Consider the following 17215-nt stretch of genomic DNA (forward strand, 5'->3'; position numbering starts at 1 on the left):
CTCTGTTTGCACTCTGCAGTCTGAACACACGCTGAGCTTCAGTAGGCAGGGAGGGGGGGAGGCACGCAGGCACACACACCGGTTTTGACAATACCAGTGTTACAATATTTTTTTTCCATGGCAAAAATGTAAACACGAAGCTCTCTTGGTCCTTTAAAAACCTGCTGCCTGTAAAATAGTGTGCTATAGCTTGGAAAATAAATACATGTGACTCTGGATGACAACATAATGGTGTTTTGTTTCCTTGCCACGATACGAACAAGTATCGTACAGAGCACACACAAACGCACGCATGCTAGCACGCACACCAACACTCACACAAACGCATAGCTTCCACAAGTTCAGTAAGGAGAGCACTCCACGGCAGGAGCCTCTGATTGGTCGGCCTGGGGTTCTGGTTTCTATACATCAACCTGTTGCTCAGCTGTTCCCGTGCAGCATGTGCAGGGAAGGGAGGACATTACCATGGCAACACAAAGTGCAGGAAAGGGGAAGGTGTTCTGGTGCTAGTATGATGCGTGAGACGATTATCAATAGAAGTTATTACAAGTGACATTTTCACAGCAGAGGGAGTAGGGAATGCTGAGAGAAAAAAAAGGGGGGGTCCCTGAGGACGGGGTCAAAGATACGAGTGTTTTGTCACACGATGAGGAATATGGAAATAGCATTGTTTATGTCAGATAAAGAATGGAGCCTTGGGAGCGGCAGGTAGCCTAGCGGTTAGAAGGTTGCTGGTTCGAATTCCCGAGCTGACTAGGTGAAAAACATCTGTCCATCTGCCAGTGAGCAAAGGCCTAAAACCTTAATTGCTACAGTGTCCCTGGCCCGTGACCCCGCTGTCCGCTGGGATTTTAGGGGGGGTGTGCAACAAAACACACTTGTTACACACCTGTACATGTGTGAAACAGAACAAATATCAGCACTTTCGGTATTGAGCTACGTTCCTAACCCAGAATCCCATTGAAACACAGGGACTGGTTCAATCCTGACTTTACCCCTCAGGCATCATAATGGAAGACATTAGATCAAGGGGATCAAAAGGGGACATGAGAACTGTTTGATCCAGAATTATTTGAGCTAAACACACAGGGAGGGAGATCCTCATCTTAGACTATGAAGCACAACAGTCAAACATCAACTCCGAGGTGTGTCCACACCAAATGTGCCACATTGGTGTCAGCAGTGGGATATAGCCATAGCCCCACAGTCAAACAATCCGGAGTGCACTAGCACAGTCGTGTTAAAAAGGCATACAGAAAAGGGCTCGGCCGAAGGAGGACCTGATCCTCCATCAGCACTCCTACGCCGAGATGCTTTTTTAACATGGGCCCTGTTCAGTTGGATCAGTCACTTCGATCTCTGACAGTCTAGCTCCCTCCTCCACTTCGACTCTCTCCCCCAGAAACCCTCACGCCACCTGGCGGGTCACGGAGGATTAGCCAATCAAAAGGGTCAGAGGTACACGGAGCTTCCAGTGGATTAACGCCACAGCCAGACAACACACGAGAGGCAGTGTACTGGTTTACTCAGGTTACTCATGTTGGGAAATAAGTTAGTCGACCGCGTTTAGAACAATTCCTTGACTCAAGAACACCTTAAGAGCACCCTAAATCTATACCTTAAGCCTTGAGATAACCTTGCCTCGCCTTCTCAAATTCAATGTGCAGATATGGATATAAAAGAGCTGAAGCTCTGAGCTATCCAATCAGGCCCCAGCCTTACTACTCCTGTTGTTTCACCCACTGCATCATAAGGACGGAGAGAAGGGGCCGAGTGGGAAGGAACCAGAGAACTCACCTGTGGATTGTTCTTCTCACCCTCGCTCTGCTGGGTCTTACTGTTCTTCTTACAGCCTTTGCCACCTGGCGGGCTATTATCGGCTGATAATAGGCTCCCCTTTCAGTCCCTCTCAGCCCCTAAGGCAGCGCGCTGCTCTCAGGGTCCCCAAACCATTCAGACTTGCCGCTGTGCTGTTTAATGTAAGTGACTGACCCCCAAGCATGCAGCCTTCTGGTTTTGACTGCCTCCCAGGTGGGCCATTTTCCAGATGTGATGCTGCCACCCAGGCAAACTGTTTTCAGGCTCTCTCCGTGCTTTTTTTGGCAGCAACTCGCTAGCTCGGCTAGCCCTGGGTCTGAAAGCCTCAGACGTGCTCCACTGCTTGTTCCTTGTCTACCTCCCAAAAAGGTGGTCTCCAGTGGATCAGTCAGCCTGCACCTGTAAGACACACACAGAACAGAAGGGTTCGACATAAACACAGAGAAGCCAACTAACGGAGTACAAAAAAACCTTCAAACTCACCGGGTAGATTATCAGAGGACTGGTTTTCGGAACACAGATTACACCTAGACAAACTGACAGGGTAGATACTGTAAAAACAGTCAAAGCCTTGATTTTACTGGTGTGTCTGAGTTTGGTCTGCCTTGCTGTTGTGGTATTGTGGAGTTGAGGTCAACATTATTTTAGAGAGGTATTACTTGAGGACAAGTTCAAGTAGGGAGAATAGCATTTTAGAAAATCTATAAATTGCTAACTCAAGAGACTGTTTCACATACACTGCAAGTAGGAAATGGCCTATTCTGTAAGTAGGAAATAGCCTACTATGGCCCAATGCAAGTGGAGTTTGTCAAAAGGCACCTAAATGACTGACCATGAGAAACAAGATTCTCTGGTCTGATAAAGCAGGGACTGGGAAACTAGTCAAGATCGAGGGAAAGATGTACGGAGCACAGTACAGAGAGATCCTTGATGAAAACCTGCTCCAGAGTGCTCAGGACCTCAGACTGGGGCGAAGGTTCATCTTCCAGCAGGACAACAAACCTAAGCACACAGCCAAGACAATGCAGGAGTGGCTCGGGACAAGACTCTGAACATCCTTGAGTGGCCCAGCCAGAGCCCGGACTTGAACCCAATTAAATATCTCTGGAGAGACCTGTAAATAGCTGTGCAGCGACGCTCCTCATCCAACCTGACAGAGCTTGAGAGGATCTGCAGAGAAGAATGGGAGAAACTCCCCAAATACAGGTGTGCCAAGCTTGTAGCGTCATACCCAAGAAGACTTGAGGCTGTAGTCGCCGGTCAAAGGGGCTTCAACAAAGTACTGAGTAAAGGGTCTGAATACTTATGTAAATGTGATAGTTATTTATTTTTAATACATTTGCCAACATTTCTAAAAACCTATTTTTGCTTTGTCATTATGGGGAATTGTGTGTAGATTGATGAGGGAAAAAACTATCAATTTTAGAATAAGGCTGTAAAGTAACAAAATATGGAAAATGTCAAGGGGTCTGAAAACGTTCTGAATGCACTGTATCTTTAAGCATGGTCAAGTTAATAGTTATGTTGTGGATGATGCATTAAACCACCCAGCCACATAAAAGATGCAGTCATCCCTCTGAACTGAGCTGCAGGACAGGAAGGAAACCGGCTTAGGGATGTCACGAGGCCTTTGGTGATTTTAAAATAGCTAGAGTTCAATAGCTGTGATGGGAGAAAACTTAAGATGGATCGACAACATTGCAGTGACTCCATAATAATGACCTAAATGACAGAGTGAAAAGAACACAAATATACAGAATAAAAATATTCCGAAACATTCAAAAGTACACAAGGCACAGAATAAAAAACAAATACTGTATAATTGCTGTTTAGCCATGATCCAACACCTTGACAGAGCTTGAATAATTTTTTAAAGAAAAATGGGCAAATATTGCACAATACAGGTGTGCAAAGCTCTTAAGAGACTTACCCAAGAAGACTCACATCTATAAATCAGGCATTTCTAACATGTATTGACTCGGGGGTGAATTCTTATCTAAATCAAGGTACACAGTTATTTTGTATTCATCTTTTTTTTAATTGAATTTTTCTTACAGTTTGACAGTATTTTGTGTAGATCATTGACAGAAAATGACAATGAAATCCATTTGAATCCCAGTTTGGAACACAAAATGTGAAGAAATCCAAGGCAGACGTTCTATAGTCACTAAGTAGGGCTGCAAAGACTCGGAAACCTTCCGGGAAATCTCAGGACATTTTTCATGGGGAGGTTAAGCCTGGGAATTTTGCTTAAATTCATCAAAAATGTTAGTTTATATCAGTCAACCTTTTTTTGTGGGATACACCTAAGGCAGTTCTAGGTCTTATGGCATGTCATGGTTAAACTATCCCCAATTCAATGGAATTGCAACCCTTTGCATGCACAGTGCACTCCTCCATCACATGTACAGCTGATTCTCAAGATCTTGCACAGGAATGAGATGCTATTGAGCCCACACTACTACACTGTCTGAGCCAAGGACTACATGCTTTCTGGTATGTTTTGATTACAACACTGGGTGGGGTGAATATATTTTATACGACATACAATATTTTTTGTTAACTAGTAAATAGTAGCCTACAGCAAAGTGTGTTTAAATCATTTCTAACTTGTTAACAATTTCTGCTAGTTAGTTTTTGCTACCATGTGGGTTTTAGCTTGCTTGAGCCTGCTAATTGGAGTGTTAATTAACCGGTTTCCATTCATTTCATTTTAAAACATTTATCTTACAAATGAGTTGTTTAATCTAACTCCTTAACTATTTGTCTGTACATGGAATTGTATTATTATTTTTTTACTAATTTGTTTTCTTATCTTTACAGGAAAATGCCACGGGCACCATCTGACACGTGGAGACATTTCACAGCAACTAATGTAGAAGGAAAAGCTGTGTACATTTGCAAATGTACACAGCAACTAATGCTAAATCATATGTGAAAAATGCAAAAGATGCAGAATCTGGCCAAGTGCATAAAGTTCCCTCAGCGCTCACAACAAGCAACCTCTGACAAAAGTTCTATTCGAGGTGAAAATTATCAGACACCTTATTGATAGCAACAGCTCATGGTCCTCCTGGAATCAGAAGTTGTTTTTTTACTCAATGGAGGAACGTAGTCAGAGAAATTTTGATGAATGTCTTGCTCGAGCTGTGTATGCAACTGGTTCATCTCTGATGCTCACAGGAAATGTGTATTATAAGAGATTTCTGAATGTCCTTCGCCCAGCATATACCCCTCCAACCAGACATGCTTTATCTACTAATTTGCTGGATGCAGAGTTCAAGTGAAGGTCAAGCAAATCATAGAGAAAGCAATCATCTCTGATGGGTCGTTGAACGTTCGTGGACAAGGAATAATTAACTACATTATCTCCACCCATCAACAGTCTGCCAATATGGACTTCCCCATCAAGAGGATCCTCCTGGATGATGTATTTTGGGAGAGAGTGGTAAGCAGCCTGAAACTCCTTAAACCTATAGCAATAGCCATTGCACGGATTGAGGGAGACAATGCCATCCGGTCTGATGTTCAGACTCTGCTTGCAGATGTAAGAGTAAATTCATACTGCTCTGCCCACTTCACTGTTGCTCCAAGCAGAGTAAACTGCAGTTCTGAAATACATCAAAAAGCATGAAGACTTCTGCCTGAAGCCCATACATGTCACAGTATACATGTTGGACCCCAAGTATGCTGGCAAGAGCATCCTGTCTGGTGCAGAGAACAACAAGGCCTATGGTGTCATCGCTACCATGTCTCGCCACCTTGGCCTGGGTGAGGGCAAAGTTCTTGGCAGTCTATCGAAGTACACTTCCAAGCAAGGGCTTTAGGATGTAGATGCAATGTGGCAGTCGTGCCAATATATCTCATCAGCAACCTGGTGGAAGGGACTTTGTGGATCTGAGGCTCTTTCCCCTTTAGTTTCTGGACTATCATTTTACAGATGTATGTTGAAAACGTTTTTGGGAGAAGCGATGGATCATTGGGGATCATTCAATATTCCCTTTTGTTGTTCAGTGAAATCATCCCGTGTGAAGAGTCACATATTTAACTTTAATTAAAATTAGTTGACTAAATAGTTGTTTTTTTCTATTGGAAGGATTTAATCATTTGCAATTATGTCTACTTATGATCAGGTAAGATGTTTATGATTCAGTCTCCATATGGTAAGGTAAATATATCCAATGCAAAAAACACCTACATTTAAATGGTACTAATATTAATGTGCATATATTTCCATTAATTCCCATATATTCCCATTAATTCCCACGGAAAGTTTCCACCTCTGAATATTCCCCAAAATGTGCAACCCTAGCTGTAAGTAGTGGCCACCGGCAGCGCTAACACCTCTACTGTGGAATTGAGGATACAGATATTGTAAAATAAAGAAAATAAGTACTCTGGGGGGAAAATGTGCCATTCAAGACTACTTCATGCTCTATCATTATTTGTGAATTACAGGACTCCAGTTCCAGCGTCAGCTAGCAAGCATCAAAACCCCCAGTACCCAGCTCCTTTGTGAGACATTATGAACAGCATGAACTCATTTCCAGTACTCTTACAGCCCAGCCCGGAAGGCCTACTCAAAACTGTTTAAGGCAAGGACATATTTTCACTGTGTTACTTTGGTAACGGCCTTGTGATTTTTAGCCATTGAACAAACAAGGAGGGTGACTCAGATCGACTCCCTGGCGCTTGAAAGAGTGACAGAGGGAGCGCAATCACAAACAAAACATCAATTAGTTTGCTAACATTAATTAAATTAACTATCAGTGACTATCTGCCAAGGACACACTGACAAGGAGGGATGAAAATAACATATGGTATTGGCAAGACTTCTGTCAGAGACTGCCTTCCCTCCTTTCCTTTTTCCACATTTTGTTGTGTTACAGCCAGAATTTAAATTGATGACATTTAGATTGTGTCACTGATCCACACACAATACCTCAATGTGAAAGTGGGTTTGTTTGTAGAACATTTTTGAGATTAATATAAAATGTAAACCTGAAATGTCTCGAGTCAATAAGTATTCAACCTCTTTATGGCAAGCCTAAATAAGTTAAGGTGTGAAAATGGCCTTCACAACTCACATAATAAGTTGCATGGACTCATTGTGTTTTTATGACTACCTCATCTCTGTACCCCACACATACAGATAATTGTCATGCCCTGGCCTTAGTTATCTTTGTTTTCTTTATTATTTCGGTTTAGGCCAGGGTGTGACATGGGTGATTTATTGTGTTCGTCTTGCCTAGGGGTTTATTAGAATATGGGGTTGTGTTCAGTTTTGTTGTCTAGGTAAGTCTATGATTGCCTAGAGTGGTTCTCAGAGGCAGGTGTTTATCGTTGTCTCTGATTGGGAACCATATTTAGGCAGCCATATTCTTTGGGTATTTTGTGGGTGATTGTTTGTCTTTTATGCACCAGTTAGGACTGTTACGGTTTTCACGTTTATTGTTTTGTAGTTTGTTCATGTTTTGAGTTTTCTTATTAAAAGAACCATGAACTTCAACTACGCTGCATTTTGGTCCGCCTCTCCTTCCCAGGAAGAACATCGTGACAATAATTGTAAGGTCCCACAATCGAGTAGTGATTTTCAAGCACAGATTCAAGCACAAAGACCAGTAAGGTTTTTCAATGCCTCGCAAAGATGGGCATCGATTGGCAGATGCAAATATCCCTTAGAGTATGGTGAAGTTATTCATTAGGCTTTGGAAGGTGTATCAATACAACCAGTCACTACAAAGATACAGGTGTCCTTCCTAACTCAGTTGCCGGAGAGTAAGGAAACTGTTCAGGGCATTTCACCATGAGGCCAATGGTGATTTTAAAACAGTTACAGAGTTTAATGGTTGTGATATGAGAAAACTGAGAATGGATCAACAATGTAGGTACTCCACAATTATAACATAAATGACAGTGAAAAGGAAGCCTGTACAGAATAAAAATATTCAAAAACATGCATTCTGTTTGCAACAAGGCACAAAAGTAATACTGCAAAAAATGTGCCAAAGAAATTCACTTTGTTCTGAATACAAAGTGTTATGTTTGGAGTTAATCCAATTCAACACATTACCACTCTATATTTACAAGTGTAGTGGTGGGTGTATCATGTTACAGGTATGCTTGTAATTGTTAAAGGACTACGGAGTTTCAGGATAAAAAAAATTACCCGAATGGAGAAAAGCACAGGCAAACTCCTAGAGAAACACCTTGGTTTAGTCTGCTTTCCAACATATACTAGGAGACAAAAATCACCTTTCAGCAGGACAATAACCTAAAACACAAGGCCAAATCTACACTGGAGTTGCTTACCAAGACGACATTGAATGTTCCTGAGTGGCCCAGTTAGTTTTCACTGAAATCGGCTTGAAAATGCATTTTTAAAAATGTAAATGGCTGTCTAGCAATGGTCAACAATCCATTTTTGACAGAGCTTGAAGAATTGATTAAAGAATAATGGGTAAATATTGTACAATCCAGGTGTGCAAAGCTCTTCGAGACAAACCCAAAAAGACTCACAGCTGTAATGGCCGCCAATGGTGCTTCAACAAAGTATTGACCTATCATATTAAATGAAGAGTCCCTTAAGGATGTTAGGAAAGAACATCATGGGGTGGGACACGCATGCACACACGCACCTTCCACAAAACACATGTAAATATTGTTCGATAAATTACCTGCACAGGATCGGTACATCCGAACATCACACCTGCGGGGACAGGTACAGGATGGCAACAACTGCCCGAGTTACACCAGGAACGCACAATCCATCCATCAGTGCTCAGACTGTCTGCAATAGGCTGAGAGAGGCTGGACTGAGGGCTTGTAGGACTGTTGTAAGGCAGGTCCTCACCAGACATCACGGGCAACAATGTTGCCTATGGGCACAAACCCACCGTCGCTGGACCAGACAGGACTGGCAAAAAGTGCTCTTCACTGACGAGTTGCGGTTTTGTCTCACCAGGGGTGATGGTCGGATTCACATTAATTGTCAAAGGAATGAGCATTACACCGGAGCCTGTACTCTGGAGCGGGATCAATTTGGAGGTGGAGGGTCCGTCATGGTCTGGGGTGGTGTGTCACAGCATCATGGGACTGAGCTTGTTGTCATTGCAGGAAATCTCAACGCTGTGCGTTACAGGGAAGACATCGTCCTCCCTCATGTGGTACCCTCCCTGCAGGCTCATCCTGACATGACAATGCCACCAGCCATACTGCGCGTTCTGTGCGTGATTTCCTGCAAGACAGGAATGTCAGTGTTGTGCAATGGCCAGCGAAGAGCCCGGATCTCAATCCCATTGAGCACGTCTGGGACCTGTTGGATCGGAGAGTGAGGGCTAGGGCCATTCCCCCCAGAAATGTCCGGGAACTTGCAGGTGCCTTGGTGGAAGAGTAGGGTAACATCTCACAGCAAGAACTGGCAAATCTGGTGCATTCCATGAGGAGGAGATGCACTGCAGTACTTAATGCAGCTGGTGGCCACAAGCTTATATTCTGGGTTCTAATGGGGTACAACAGTTGAACAAAGCTCATAAGACATTTATAAAAAGTTTTATTCTTCAAATGCGTACGTAATGAATTTATAAGTCCAAAAGTAGATGTAGCAATTGCTGATGGCCCCTTTAAAAGATCCCCTCCTGCTATCCACACCTGGATTGTACTCAATATTTTCACTCATCTACCAATAGGTGGCCTTATTTGTACAGCATTCAAAAGCTTCCCTGGTCTTTGTGGTCGAATCTGTGTTTGAAATTCACTGCTCGATCGAGGGACCTTACAGATAATCGTATGTGTGGGGTACAGAGATGAGGTAGTCATCCAAAAATCATTTTAAACACTATTATTGCACACGGACTGAGCAAATGCAACTTATTATGTGACTTAAGGACATTTTTACTCCTGAACTTTAGGCTTGCCATATCAAGACATTTCAGCTTTTCATTTTTATTTATTCAAAATTTCAAAAAGACAAAAATTCCACTTTGACATTATGGGGTATTGTGTGTAAAAATCTAAAATGTAATCTATTTTAAATTTAGCTGTAACAAAAAGTCAAGGGAGGTGAATAGTTTCTGAAGGCACTGTTAATGCGTTGCAAAATAATGGGTGTAATGACCAATGACAATCCCCATGGTAATGATAGGTTCATCCACAGGCTAAGACGTGACATTGCGTGTTCCCTTGGACTCATCTGTGTGTCACTATTTAGCGAGCTGAACTGGTATGAGTTCAGAGTAAGTGAGAATATTCCGTGCCCTTGGCCTTCTATTGATATGCCTTTTTGGCAAACAAGTAGTGTAGTTAAGAGTTGCAGCTGTCATGACACACACAACTCTCCCTTTCCATTCTTTTCCCCACCCTACCCCCCCTCTTTCTTTTTGTACCCCCTTCTCGCTCTCTCAGCGGATAAATAATAATAATAATAATAATAATAATAATAATAATAATAGTAAACAATACAGCAACGTAAACAGGGCTGAAAAGTGACATGTAGCAGGATATAGATATAGAAATACTTGTGGCAATATACTGATGGTAATATAGTGCACTTGGAAAGTATTCAGACCCCTTGACTTTTTCCTAAATGTGTTAAAATAGAGTAAATATTTTTTTTCTCATCCATCTACGCACAATAACCCATAATGGCAAAGCCAAAACAGGTTTAGAATGTTTTGCAAAAGTATTAAAAATAACAGAAATACCTTATTTACATAAGCATTCAGACACTTTGATATGAGACTCAAAATTGAGCTCAGGTGCATCCTGTTTTAATTTAACATCCTTGAGATGTTTCTACAACTTGGAGTCCACCTGTGCTAAATTCAATTGATTGGGCATGATTTGGAAAGGCACACACCTGTCTATATAAGGTCCCACAGTTGACAGTGCATGTCAGAGCAAAGACCCAGCCATGAGGTCGAATGAATTGTCAGTAGAGCTCAGAGACAGGATTGTGTCGAGGTACAGATCTGGGGAAGGGTACCAAAAAATGTCTGCAGCATTAAAGGTCCTCAAGAACACAGTGGGCTCCATCATTCTTAAATGGAAGAAGTTTGGAACCACCAAGACTCTTCCTAGAGCTGGCTGCCTGGCCAAACTGAGCAATTGGGGGGAAAGAACATTGGTCAGGGAGGTGACCAAGAACCCGATGGTCACTCTGACAGAGCTTCAGAGTTCCTCTGGGGAGATGGGAGAACCTTCCAGAAGGACAACCATCTCTGCAGCACTCCACCAATCAGGCCTTTATGGTAGAGTGACCATAGAGAGGCCAGACAGAAGCCACTCCTCAGTAAATGGCACAACAGCCCGCTTGGAGTTTGCCAAAAATGGCAGCAGTGTAGCCTAGTGGTTAGAGTGTTGGACTAGTAACCGAAAGGTTGCAAGTTCAAATCCCCAAGCTGACAATGTACAACATATGTCGTTCTGCCCCTGAACAAGGCAGTTAACCTGCTGTTTCTAGGCCGTCATTGAAAATAAGAATTTGTTTTTAATTAACGGACTTGCCTGGTTAAATAAAAGGCACCTATAAAAGGACTCTCAGACCATGAGAAACAAGATTCTCTGGTCAGATGAAACTCTTTGGCCTGCATGAGGTCAATCTTGGTTTCATCAGACCAGAGAATCTTGTTTCTCATGGTCAGAGTCCTTTAACTTTTTATGGCTGCAGGGGCAGTATTGAGTAGCTTGGATGAAAAGGTGCACACCATTGTAAACAGTTAGCTCCTCAGTCTCAGTTGCTAATATATGCATATTATTACAAGTAATGGATAGAAAACTCTAAAGTTTCCAAAACTGTCAAAATATTGTGAGTATAACAGAACTGATTTTGCAGGTGAAACCCTTAGGAAAATCAAAACAGGAAGTGGCTTCTATTTTGAAAACTCCATGTTCCATAGCCTCAATTTGCTGGATTTAAAGGGATATTAACCAGATTCCTATCGCTTCCTCAAGGTGTCAGTCTTCAGACATACAGTGGGGAGAACAAGTATTTGATACACTGCCGATTTTGCAGGTTTTCCTACTAAGAAAGCATGTAGAGGTCTGTAATTTTTATCATAGGTACACTTCAACTGTGAGAGACGGAATCTAAAACAAACATCCAGAAATCACATTGTATGATTTTTAAGTAATTAATTTGCATTTTATTGCCTGACATAAGTATTTGATACATCAGAAAAGCAGAACTTAATTATTTGGTACAGAAACCTGTGTTTGCAATTACAGAGATCATACGTTTCCTGTAGTTCTTGACCAGGTTTGCACACACAGCAGCAGGGATTTTGACCTACTCCTCAATACAGACCTTCTCCAGATCCTTCAGGTTTCAGGGCTGTCGCTCGGAAATACGGACTTTCAGCTCCCTCCAAAAATGTTATATTGGGTTCAGGTCTGGAGACTGGCTAGGCCACTCCACGACCTTGAGATGCTTCTTACGGAGCTAGTCCTTAGTTGCCCTGGCTGTGTGTTTCGGATCGTTGTCATGCGGGAACACCCAGCCACGACCCATCTTCAATGCTCTTACTGAGGGAAGGAGGTTGTTGGCCAAGATCTCGCGATACATGGCCCGATCCATCCGACCCTCAATACGGTGCAGTCGTCCTGTCCCCTTTGCAGAAAAACATCCCCAAAGAATGTTTCCACCTCCATGCTTCACGGTGGGATGGTGTTCTTGGGGTTGTACTAATCCTTCTTCCTCCAAACACGGCGAGTGGAGTTTAGATCAAAAGGCTCTATTTTTGTCTCATCAGACCACATGACCTTCTCCCATTCCTCCTCTGGATCATCCAGATGGTCATTGGCAAACTTCAGATGGGCCTGAACATGCGCTGGCTTGAGCAGGGGGATCTTAATCCATGATGGCGTAGTGTGTTACTAATGGTTTTCTTTGAGACTGTGGTCCCAGCTCTCTTCAGGTCATTGACCAGGTCCTGCCGTGTAGTTCTGGGCTGATCCCTCACCTTCCTCATGATCATTGATGCCCCACGAGGTGAGATCTTGCATGGAGCCCCAGACCGAGGGTGATTGACCGTCATCTTGAACTTCTTCCATTTTCAAATAATTGCGCCAACAGTTGTTGCCTTCTTACCAAGCTGCTTGCCTATTGTCCTGTAGCCCATCACAGCCTTGTGCAGGTCTACAATTTTATCCCTGATGTCCTTACACAACTCTTGGGTCTTGGCCATTGTGGAGAGGTTGGAGTCTGTTTGATTGAGTGTGTGGACAGGTGTCTTTTATACAGGTAATGAGTTCAAACAGGTGTAGTTAATACAGGTAATGAGTGGAGAACAGGAGGGAAAAGCTAACAGGTCTGTGAGAGCCGGAATTCTTACTGGTTGGTAGGTTTTGAAATAGTTATGTCATGCAATAAAATGCAAATTAATTACTTAAAAATCATAATGTGATTTTCTGGATTTTTGTTTTAGATTCCATCTCTCACAGTTGAAGTGTACCTATGATAAAAATTAGACCTCTACATGCTTTGTAAGTAGGAAAACCTGCAAAATCGGTAGTGTATCAAATACTTGTTCTCCCCACTGGAGTTTCAGGCTTTTATTTTGAAAAATGAGCCAGAATGATAACATTGCGTCAAGTGGTCACATGAGTTTGAAAAGGTATTACTTTTCCCTCTCCTACTGTGAAAGACATTTGCGGTTGATATATTATCGATTATATATTTTAAAAACAACCTGAGGGTTGATTATTGAAACAGAGGTATTTTGGATATAAAAATAATCTTTATGGAACAAAAGGAACATTTGTTGTGTAACTGGGAGTCTCGTGAGTGAAAACATCCGAAGGTAAAAATGTATTTGATTGCTTTTCTGATTTGTGACCAAGCTACCTGATGCTAAGTGTACTTAATGTTTTGTCGTGCGATCGATAAACAAACGCTTGGATTGCTTTTGCTGTAAAGCACAATTTCAAAATCTGACACGACAGGTGGATTAACAGAAGGCTAAACTGTGTTTTCCTATATTGCACTTGTGATTTCATGAATATAAATATTTATAGTAATATTTATTGAATGTAGCGCTATGCTATTCAGCGGTTGTTGATGACAGTTATCCCGTTAGTGGGATTGCAGCCATAACAAGTTAAGTGCCTTTTGGTGTCACGTCTGTAGGAAACCTGGCACCATTCCTACGGTGAATCATGGTGGCAGCATCATGCTGTGGAGATTTTTTTCAGCGGCAGGGACTGCGAGACTAGTCAGGAAAGAGTGAAAGATGAAAGGAGCAAAGTACAGAGAGATCCTTGATAAAAACCTGTTCCAGAGCACTCAGACTGGGGTGACGGTTCACCTTCGAACAGGACAACAACCTTGAAAAGACAATGCAGGAGTGGCTCCAAAGTCTCCGAATGTCCTTGAGTGGCCCAGTCAGAGTCCGGACATGAACCCATTCGAACATCTCTGGAGAGACCTGAAAATAGCTGTGCAGTGACGCTCCCCATTCAATCAGACGGAGTTTGAGCGGATCTGCAGAGAAGAATGAGAGAAACTCACCAAATACAGGTGTACCAAGCTTGTAGTGTCATACCCAAGAAGATTCGAGGCTGCAATCGCTGCCAAAGGTGCTTCAACAGCATAATCATTACACAGGCAAGTGTGTGGGGGTGGATTTTGCAACTTACAATATTGCTCCATTGTTTACATTTGTTGATGGGCCCATTTGATTGTGGCTTTACTTTACTATCACAGCGATGGTGCATTGATTGTGTAGCCTAGAGATTAGTGATACAGGTTTAAACTCAACAGCCACATGTACAGTGTACAGACCAAATGTACCCTATCAGTAAAATAACAGCACATCCACTGCTGTGATGTCACATCAGATATTGGTCAGTAGTTACTGAGCTTCCTTTACCGCTGAAAGAGAAGGGAGGAGGCCAGGAACAACTAGTGAGCCAAGAAAGAAAGAAGGAAAGAAAGAGGAAGAGGAAGAGAAAGGCACCAGACATGAGACATTGAAAATAGATTAGATGGAGAGAAATAGCAGGAACAGAGAGAGAAGTGAGAGAGAATTTCAGAGAGAGGAAGAGAAAGTTAGTGTGAGAGAGTGAAAGAAAGAAAGTGTAAGACAGGCTGAAAGGGAGGAGAAAGGAAGTGAGAGGGAGCCTAAGGCAGAGTGAGTGACTATGCATTCTGTGCAGCAAGCAGCACCCCTGAGGGGCCCCTTGCTTCATTGGTTAGCTGAGGGTATATGAGGAAAGGAGAGGTCAGTACTAAACCTAACCCAGTCAGCCAGTCAAAGCACAGAGGCCTGCCTGAGCAACAACTAGGGTGGAACTCTGCATATAACCTACACGGTATACATCTTCCCTCTCAACCCCCCCCCCCTCCATCCACCTCCGTTCCCCACCCTCTGTCTAAAAAGGCACGCTCTCCATACATAACTTATATTATACCCCCTCTCCCCCATCTACAACTGATAAGGTGGTCAAAGATAAGGGGAGATTGAGGATGGCGAGGGGCTGCTCCAGGCCTGATTTATGTCCCTTAGAATGTCTCCAAACATTCCTGAGATGGGAACATAGTGAGCAGGACTGATGGACAAAAAACACACGTTGAGCCAGCAGAGTAGAGGAGAGCATGGAGAGCTGAGCAGAGGAGTGGAGAACAGAGTAGAACAAAGAAGCGAGCAGAGTAGAACAAAGAAGCGAGCAGAGTAGAGGAGAGCATAGCAGAGGAAACAGGCTGCCTTCTGAGAATTCGCAGGCTGCCATCCATTCTATTGGCCAACATGCAATTATAGGAAAATAAAAATGGATGACCTATGATCAAGATTATACCAAAGGGACATTAAAAATGAATATCTTATGCCTCACCGAGTCGTGGCTGAACGACGACACGGATAATATAGAGCTGGCGGGAGTTTCCATGCACTGGCAGGACAGAGAAGCTACGTGTCTATTTGTCAATAACAGCTGGTGCGCGTTGTCTAATATTAAAGAAGTCTCGAGGTAATGCTCGCCTGAGGTAGAGTACCTTATAATAAGCTGTAGACCACACTATCTACCAAGAGAGTACTCATCTATATTATTTGCAGCCGTCGAGTTACCACCACAAACCGATGCTGGCACTAAGACCGCTCTCAACCAACTCGATAAGGCCATAAGCAAACAAGAAAATGCTCATCCAGAATCGGCGGTCCTAGTGGCCCGGGGACTTCAGACAAACTTAAATCAGTTTTAGCAAATTTTTACCAGCATGTCACGTTCAACCAGCGGGGGGAAAAAAATTACAAATAAAATACTTAAAAAATTTTTTTTTTTACTCTGGACCACCTTTACTCCAATTCACATACTGCCCCAATAGATCCAAAGCCCTTTCCCACCTGGACAAAAAGGAACACCTATGTGAGAATGCTGTTCATTGACTACATTCAGCGTTCAACACCATAAAGCTCATCACTAAGCTAAGGACCCTGCGGCTAAACACCTCCCTCTCCAACTGGATCCTGGACTTCTTGACGGGACACCCCCAGGCAACAACACGTCTGTTACGGTGATCCTCAACACTGGGGGCCCCTCAGTGGTGTATGCTTAGTCCCCTCCTGTACTCCCTGTTCACCCATGACTGTCGCCAAACACGACTCCAACACTATCAATAAGTTTGCTGACGACACAACAGTGGTAGGTCTGATCACCGACAATGATGAGACAGCATATAGGGAGGAGAACAGAGACCTGGCAGTGAGGTGCCAGGACAACAACCTCTCCCTCAATGTGAGCAAGACAAAAGGAGCTGATCGTGGACAACAGGAAAAGGACCCATTAACATCGGGGCCGTAGTGGAGTGGGTCGAGAGTTTCAAGTTCCTGGTGTCCACATCACCAATAAAATATCATGGCCCAAACACACAAAGACAGTCGTGAAAAGGGCACGACAACACCTGGTTTGGTAACTGCTCGGCATCTGACCGTAAGCACTAGAGGGTAGTGCGTACAGCCCAGTACATCACTGGGGGCAAGCTTCCAGCCATCCAGGACCTATATACTAGGCAGTGTCAAAGACTCCAGTCACCCAAGTCATAGACAGTTCTCTGCTACCACACGGAAAGCGGTACCAGAGTACCAAGTCTAGGACCAAAAGGCTCCTTTAACAGCTTCTAACCCCAAGCCATAAGACTACTGAACAATTAACCAAATGTTGTGTAGTGCAGTGGTTCCAAAACTGTGGGTTTCAACCCAGCCAGGGGTGTAGGTGGGTTGCGGGATGACAGTTTGTGAAGAGCAAATTATTATTTACTTAACTTTCAGTATGGGAAAACACTTTCAGTGTAAACTTAAACCAAGTATGTAGAAGACATACCTACAGTATATATATTTCTCAATAATAGCCTATAACCTTTGAGAATTTACAAACAAAATAAAAGCTAGACAAAAATCAGGCCCCC

General features: G+C 43.1%; 1 protein-coding gene across 2 annotated transcripts in view; it reads right to left on the minus strand.

Annotated features, from left to right (window-relative positions):
* The window catches only part of LOC112258427 (thyroid hormone receptor alpha), a 109184-nt gene that overhangs the window by 46783 nt on the left and 45186 nt on the right, over positions 1–17215 (minus strand). For both annotated transcript variants that reach the window (XM_024432789.2, XM_024432790.2), the window contains exon 2: positions 1798–2217. The gene's annotated coding sequence lies outside the window, so the exon portion shown is untranslated. The remainder of the gene's footprint in view (positions 1–1797; positions 2218–17215) is intronic.

This window comes from Oncorhynchus tshawytscha, linkage group LG09, assembly GCF_018296145.1.
Source record: "Oncorhynchus tshawytscha isolate Ot180627B linkage group LG09, Otsh_v2.0, whole genome shotgun sequence".
In the NCBI taxonomy this organism is placed as follows: Eukaryota; Metazoa; Chordata; class Actinopteri; order Salmoniformes; family Salmonidae; genus Oncorhynchus; species Oncorhynchus tshawytscha.